The 8,346-nt window shown below is 48.8% G+C and overlaps 1 pseudogene; it reads right to left on the bottom strand.

Moving 5' to 3' along the window:
• Positions 1–1,935: 1,935 nt before the first annotated feature.
• LOC142485359 (PCNA-associated factor pseudogene) lies at positions 1,936–4,468 on the bottom strand (annotated as a pseudogene).
• Positions 4,469–8,346: the final 3,878 nt, after the last annotated feature.

The following is an 8,346-nucleotide window of genomic DNA, read 5'->3' as shown; positions in this document are numbered from 1 at the left end:
GTTGGGGGGGGGGCCAGGAAGGGGATATCATCAGTGTAACTCTTTTTCTCTAGGACAACAATCTAAAATCTACATAACCAGATATATTCTAATAACTTAAAATAACTTAGCCGATTCTATGCTAGTTGAACTTATTCATAACTCCTCACTACAGACCCTGCCGAATAGGCGTCGTCTTCGAGTGTTCATGGGGAGCAACAATCAGCGTCCCAAGTGTCCTGGGGACTGTCATTCTCCGCGTCGGGATTAGGCCTCAGTGCGGCTGGTCTCGGGAAACGTAGTAGCTGTTTCTCTGCATCTCGATGGTAGAAACGCCGGCTTCCCCTCAGCCGAGGGGGAGGGAGGGGAGCAGGGTGCAGCCTGCAACATGCCGGCTGCCTGGGCACCCCTCGTGGCAGTGTCTCCCAGTATCTGGTCGTCCGCAGCGGTTAGTCCCGTGTAGAGTGGTGCGATTCCGTCAGACGGAGATGGTCAGTACTAAAGAACATCATCAGCGTCATCCTCTGCGGGTAGTGCAAGGGCACTCTAGGCAAGGTGAAGCACCCCGTCTCTCCGATGTCCTGGAATGGAGGATTGCCCGCGTCCCCAGGTGATCCTCAAAGCAGGTGAGTGTCGCGGAAGTTATTTCACTTGTCCCGTGTTTGCCTCTGCCCCGCCAATCTCTCCGAGGCTCTTACTGGTAGGTCTTCCGTATCGCTGGCCCGGTTCCGGGTTGGATCAGAAGCTCGGGGCAACAGTAGGGTGAGGCTGAGGGTTTTCGCCAGCTGTTCCATGTCCTCAGGGTAACGGATCGTGAGGAATTTCCCTTTATTATTTATGATTAGCTTGAAGGGAAACCCCCACTTATATTTAATGCCCTTCTCCCGCAAGAGCAGAGTGAAGGGGCGCAATTCTTTCCAGCGGTTGACGGTCAGTTTTGACAGATCGTTGTAGACCTGGAGCGGTTCCTCGCGGAACAGAATGGTGTCACGCTCTCTGCAAGCTCCGATAAGTCTTTCCTTGGTAGAGTAGCTGTGAAGCCGGATAATCACGTCTCGTCGACGGTTCGTATCATCAGACCACGGCCCCAGCGCTCGATGGGCTCTGTCAATCTCTAGGTCTCGCTGGTCCAGGTCTCCACAGATTGATGTAAACAAATCCGTTAAATATTCTTTCAGGTGACCGGACAGGAACGCTTCCGGGATGCCATGGAATTCTTATGTTCTGGCGGCGATCCCGGTTCTCCTGGTCCTCTAGCCCGTCCCTTAGTGAGTGGATTTCGTTTCCCAGACGGATTATTTCCTCGTCTGCGTCCGATTGGTGGTTGAGGGCCTCTTCAAGTCTACCCTCCAACGTTGTATTTCTCTCTTGCAGGCCTTGTAAATCTTGCTTGATCTCAGACAAGAGTCTTTAAGATCAGCTTGGAGGGATATAGTTTGGCATGGAGCTCCTCGAGAAAGGCTTTTGGAATTCCCCCGTCCGGGGGAAGGCTTTCGTCGGGTCTTTCGGAGTCAGGCGGTCCCTGCTTGTGGCCTCGTGCGCCGGGCGGGGATCCGCCATCTTGTTTTTTAGCTCCCGCTTCAGAGCTCTGCTTTGCGGGAGTAAAATACTTAGTTAGCCCCTGAGCCGGCTGGTTTCTCGCCTTTTGTGACATGCCTTGATGTTTAGGGGTTGGGAGGGGCAATTTGAGGATATTTTCGCCGGACGGAAAGTGCTTTTTTTTTTTTTTTTTTTTTTATAATACAGAAGTTTATTTTTATTTTTAATGGGCATAAATGTTGCCACCAGAACAAAGCTTTTTAAGCAAACCCTTATGAGCTGAAGCAGCCCTTAAAGGAAAATATATATATATGTTTCCTTTACTTAATGAAACTTAGAAACCTTCAGAGTTAATGAAATTAAAAAAAAACACTACTTTTTTTTACAAATATACACAAACAATTCAGACTGTTTTAACATGGAACCCGACAGGCACCCGGCTCACTCCTCATCTGATGCAGCAGCGTCATCTTCTGAGGGATCGGGCGGCAGTGGACGGGTCTTCCTCCAAGCTTTCCCCAAACCGCTGCCACCGGCCTCGCCATCAGACGGCACACGGTTCTCCTCAAGAGGACTTGTGGACGGCGATCCAAAGAACTCTCATATACCCTTCTGCCATGTTGGGGCAGGTCGAACGCACACAGGATTCCCTCCAGCATACTTGCCGTCAGATTTCTTCCCTGAAGGAGATGTTGCTGGGTTTGACGTACTGGAGCTGCTCCCAAATGCTTTCCTTGGGGCCCTGGCTGCAACAGCCTTCCTGTAGCTGCCGGAGGATCCCGCGCTGTCCGCCTTTGTCCGCACGTTCCTCTCAGCCTACGCTCTTTTCCCAACGCCGTCCGGATCACACAGGAAAGTGCTTTTTAATGTCGGTTATGCAAGCGGTTCTCCGGAGCTCTCCCTTGACCCGACTGCTCCGGTTGACGTAATCGGCACGCCCGCCTCCCCCCCCCCCCCCCCCAGAATAAACATTTTTAATGTATTAAGGACAGACACTCTTCCCTCATTCTGTTGATTTGTCTCTTGAAGTGGTGGGGACGGGGGGGGGGGCAGATTCTAGGGACTGCAGACAGATCTCAGCTGGGGGGTGCAATGGAGGCAGCTCCGCACTTCTATCAGGTGGCGCCAAGGCTCCAATAGCCAGGTGGGGGTGGCCACCCCTCCTCACCCTGCAGTCTCTCCAGCAGATCTGTAAGCCGCTGGTACGCTGTCTGGAGTCCTTGCTCTGGTTAGGTGATTTTCCCCACAGTGCCGCAATAATTTATCTGAAGCTTCCCCCGTAGGATTTGGGCCCAGCGGCCATTTTAGGCGGGGGAGGGGTCGACACTCCTCAAAGATACAGGGCCCAATTCTCACTATACCTCTGTTTTGCTGTAGCCGGAGGGGCTCACCGGAGGAGCTCACCGATGGGGGGGGGGGGGGGAGTGTGTGGGGGGGAAATGGGGGGGGGATTCCCCCGTCCGCCCATGGGGAGCAAGGGGGGGATTCCCCCGTCCGTCCCAGCCGCCCGAGCCTGCTCAGTGATCCGCCGCACCTCAGATGAACCACGCGGCTCCGGCGGCCATCTTGGAATCAGGGACACAGGGGAATCAGACACCGGTGGCAGCGGGTCTCCGGGTGTTAGCTAGAGCAGCAAACACTTTGCGGTGAGGGGTCAAGCTGACTGGACTGCCAGGCCGTTATGTATCTTTATTTTGGGGGAGTTTTAAAGGGGTATTTCCTGTTTACCCTTGACCTCAGGACGATGCCGATCTAACTTGCGGCTTCCCTGCTCCACGTCCTGGCCACGCCCCCCGGGAGGAGATTCATTTTAATGCAATGGATCCTGCCAATCCATGAGATTCTGAATTCTGCCCAAGTCCTGAGCTCCTCCTTTAGAGTCTTTATTAGTCTGGGGTAGTTTGCTTTATAAAGGTCATTATAATTTATGGTGATATTAATCCCTAGGTATTTAATTTCAGAGGCTTGCCATTTACAGTAAAGCTAAAATTTAGCTCTATCAATTTTTCCGTGTCCTTAGGCAGGATGATGCTTAAGGCTTCTGACTTGGCTTTGTTAATTTTAAAACCCGAAATCGTATTAAATTCCCCATGTAAACTAAAGACATTCGGCAGAGATGAGGGGTTTGATAACGTCAAAATGACGTCGTCCGCATACAGGGCCACTTTATGCGGCTGCTTCTCTGTTTGGATCCCTGTTATATCTGGGTTGAGGCGAATATGTGCCGCCAGTGGTTCTATACATAATGCGAATAATAAGGGCGACAGAGGACAACCCTGTCTAGTGCCACTCTATAATAGTGAAAAGAAAAACAAGCGCAAATAATATTACTAATAAATCACAGTAGCACAAATGATAAACTATCCTTAATGATTGCAGCTCCCGACGTAGAATTTCAAACCAAATTCAGTCAGCAAACGAAGGAGAAACAGGTGCGCAAATCACATCAGGACATGTAAAGAAAGTAGAAACACAAAGATAGTGCAATATTGTCTACTCCAACATATAATTTCAATGCGGGGAGTTCTATAAAATTTGCACTCACGTGTTTAACGTGAAGTATAAGCGTTGTGGTTATTAGAAGTTACCAACTTATGTCCCCAGACAGGTACTCCAGATCCATATAGAGGGACAGGAAATCCATATACAACAGAAGGGGGAAGCAAAAATAGTATAATACTGTCTTTAATTTTAAAAACACAAATTATTCCACTTACATAAGTGCCTTTGTTTGCGAGCATTCAGACCACCCTGGGTCATAGGGTCAGACAAGGATATGCACAGCAACACCATCCACTCTACGGCCGTCACAGCAGGTACTGGGCTGATTAAAGTTGACCTCCACTCTGGATGTCATCAACAAGGGCTTCTTAGTTATCACTGATTCACCCAACGCGAGTTTCCACTGCAAAGTCTTCAAGAACTTGAGTACCTCCATTAGCTCCTCCATTGAGAAGTCCCGAAGCGCCTCCCTCTCCTCTCTGTTTACATTAGGCTAGGCAGTTTTGCTGTCCTTTTAAATGTCTTTAGCTGGGTGTGTGTCTCCTCGCAATGGGAGACATTCTTTCCATCATATAGTCATCATTGTTGGCAAGTAGGGTATCTGGTTTGTTAGCTTTTTCGTAAAAAGTTCGCTTAGACCAGTTAAAGTCCCCCTCTCCGCCTGTGAGGCCAGCAATAAATTTAGTTTTGTTTTCGTATCTAGCCACTCCTTCAATGTCAAGGCTAGCTTGTTACTTTTATGAAGAGTAGACAGTTCAGCCAATTGGGATTGGAGCTTTTTGATCTTGCTGTCTCTATCTCTCTTGCGTCGTGCCGCATTCCCTATAAGTGTTCTTCTAATGGTATCTTTATGGGCCTCCGATAGAGTGGATTGCGTGGGAACGCTACCTCCGTTTTCCTGAAAATATAGCGTGGGAACGCTACCTCCGTTTTCCTGAAAATATACCCCGATCTCCTCGCCCACGGTTTGTTCAATCTCTGGGATCTTAAGGAGTAACTCATTGAGTTTCCAGTTCGCTACTGGTCTGTCCAGCCTAAAATGGGAGCACCGCAGCTCTATTGGTGCGTAATCTGACCTTGAAATATCGTGGATCCCTGTGTGGGAGATCACTGAAACCAATCTATTCGAGACAAAGAGGTAGTCTATCCTGCTATATCTGTCGTGTGGATGAGACAAAAAGGTATAACCTCTCTCACTCTGGTGCTGTTCCCGCCAGATGTCTATAAGTCCATTGTCTCCCTTTGGTCCATGCCGTTCTGATCTTGGACTGAGACTTTTTTCCTGGTGTGCACCTCTCATACTCCGGGTCCAAGGTTTGATTAAAGTCACCCCCTAGAATGATACATCCCATGGCCACTCTTTTTAAGACCGAGAAAAACCTACTCAGGAAGTTTCCCGTTTGTTCCCCTGGGGCATGTATATTCGCAATTACCTACCAGGATTAGATATCGTCCATCTCCATCTTTTTTTGTAAGGTCCACTCGCAGTGGTAATCTATTATTTATTAATGTCGCTACAGCTCGCTTCTTAACCGGGGCTGACGATGCGTACCAATTCCGGTATTTACTATATCAATAATTTTGGGGGGGAATTGGCCTGTGAGAAATGTGTTTCCTGTAAAAAATATTATGTCGGGGTCTGTCCGTCTGTAACCTGTCAAAGCTAGTCTCAGTTTCTGAGGACTGTTAAAACCCTTCAAGTTATTTGATATTATGATGATATCCTTTTCCATCAAGACCGGGTTTTAGACAAGCATCTTCGAAGACGACCTGGTTATAAGCCTCGTTTGGCTGATCGTCTCCCTTTGCTCCGTCAAAGAGCCAAGCCCGTGAGTCTTTCTCCTGCCAGGGAAAGGGATGGGGGTGGAAACACAAGGGGAACATTGAGACATAGACAAAGACAACAACAAATACAACTAAAAACATTTTGTGAGCTGAGATGGCCTAGCCCCCCTGACCACAATGATTGCCCAAGCTGGATGGTCCATCGGAATGAGAACACGTGGCCCTTCCACCCCTCCGCCACAGTCTACCTCGACCGATCCTCTGGGGGCTTTCATGAGCCACAAGCAGTAAAGTCCCCTGGTGCCCAAGTGGAGACACATGTAGACCCCGGAGCAAACCCCCAGCCCCGCGTCGTCCCCCTGGCTCTCCAACCCCACCCCCCCAAATAACCTTTATCTAATTACCGAACTCTAACCCCGCTTGATAACTCCTAACCCTATAGTCCCTGTTTAATTTCTTGTCCTATTCTTCTACTCCCGCCTTCTCAAACCCCTGCTGTATTACTATAACTATCCTGTGACCCCTCCTGACCGCAGGTTCGTGTCCTATCTTGAGCCCTAAACTATGTCATCTTTTCCCGCTCTCTACTTGCTACCTTTAGAATCCTTCCCGTCTCTTTGCTATATCCTGTTACGGAAAGAATTCCCTGATCTGTCTATCTGCTTTCTGTCTATTCCTTGATACCTCTAATTCTGTCTTGTTGTATCCTCTATTTCCTTGAGGCTATCCTGACTTAAACCCTCTCTTTCCTGTGCTTTAACTTCCGGTTAGTTCTTAATTTATCTAGCATCCTATGCCATATCTCACTGTAAGAGATGTGTGCAGAGGTATGCAATGGAGACCGTTTTTAGGGTGAAATTAAAATAAGGCTTTATTGCGCCTGTCCCTTTTAACACAGCAAAACATGAAAACAACAACCGCCTATCCCTGTTTAAGGGCTCATTTACTTCCCCAGTCCTTTTCTCCAGGGCTGGAGGGATTCCATTACCACCCTATTCCCCAAAGTCTCAAGAGATACCTTAAAGCATATGGCCCTTCATGTCAGTCTCTGGTAGGTTCCTGGGTCCCTTGTGTCCAGGAATATAGGTCTTTGGGTTTCTTGATTTCAGCAGAGCCTTTCTGCTCAAGACCTCTTTCCTCTTGTCAGCACCCTTGTGTACTGAGGAAAATCTCTCTTCCTGTCTCAGAGGCAGGCTTTTTCTGACACCTCTAATCAGCCAGGTGCTGGTCAATTAACCAGCACACTGCTGGATTAGAGGCAAGTTTTCTGAACAGGGTAAGTCCCCTGTTACATACCTCCCCTGTTTGTGGGAAGCTCGTGCTTGCCACGGCCAAAACCCATCCTTCCACTCGCATTCGAGATATCTCAGTGACTTGAATGAGAGTGGATGGAGGAGGAGAACCCTCAGTCCCGCTGGGATTGGAGCCCTTCCTCCAGTTTAGTAGTGTCTCCTTCAGAAGGTGCTTGAGATCAGCAGTCCTCAGTTGCTCAAGGAGAACTTTTTCCAAGTCCAGTCTTTCTACTGACCACGTGGCCATGAGCTTACCCCTGTGTCGGGCGCTCCTCTTTTTGTAGGCAGACTGTATGGCGACAATCGCAGAGCGTTTATGCAAATCGCTATCTTTCCCATGTACTCCACTTTAGCACCAAATGTCCATTTCATGGTATCACAAGAGAAACCAAGAACAGCAACCTGAGCCCTCAGTTCTTGAAGCTGTCTTCCTGCACTTTTCCCTTTCAAAGTAGTCACCAGTTCAGCTTCTTTGGGATTGAGTTGCGATTCCAGCTCCATTTCCAGAGAATGTCCTATCTTTTCAGCTTCCTCAGCTAAGGATTCTCCTGGCTTTGATTCTGCAGTCCTACCTCTGTTTGTTGCCTGTTGGGCGGTTGCAGGTTTGGCTGGTGCTTTCTTAGGTGGCTCAGACTTCGTAATCTTGTTTTGAAGGCGAGTGGTTTCCCCAGCTCTCACTGTACCCTTGTCCTCACGGGCATTAGTTACTGTGGGATACCGATGCTTGGGCAGAGCCAGTACAGTTTCCCTTATTGGAGGTATCTGTAAGTTACTGGTCTGCAGAGTCTCACTCTGTTTCTTGAGTGTTTCCTGCCATTCTCCTTTCAGGGTCTTTATTTGTTCCCTGTGCTTTCTCTGAGCTTGCTTCCACCTATCATTCTTTAATTTGTGGAGCACTGTGAACTTCTTTGCTTGGGCTGCAGATACTCGTCTCAGTTTCTGGACCTTTTTGCGCTCCCTCTTGTACCGAGTCACCTGGCCTCTAACCTTAGCCTCTAGCGATGCTTTGGTGATGGTCAGGGTAGCCTTCATTTTATCCTGCTGCTTTGCGAGGACGCACTGGGTAATCAGACGTTCCTGCAGCACTTGTATTTCCTTAGCAGCCTGCAGATTGTCTTCCTGCAGAGTTCGCTGCTTCTCCTCTGCATTCTGGAGGTGTGTATGCAGTCCTTGCAGTTGGTTCTGCAGGCGGTGCCCTGCTTCAAACTTTTCATTCTCCAAAGGTTTCTTTATTTTTTCAAGCTCGTGC

The sequence above is a fragment of the Ascaphus truei genome, unplaced genomic scaffold (assembly GCF_040206685.1).
Source record: "Ascaphus truei isolate aAscTru1 unplaced genomic scaffold, aAscTru1.hap1 HAP1_SCAFFOLD_566, whole genome shotgun sequence".
Classification (NCBI taxonomy): domain Eukaryota; kingdom Metazoa; phylum Chordata; class Amphibia; order Anura; family Ascaphidae; genus Ascaphus; species Ascaphus truei.
This window is presented reverse-complemented; position numbering and strand designations above follow the sequence as displayed.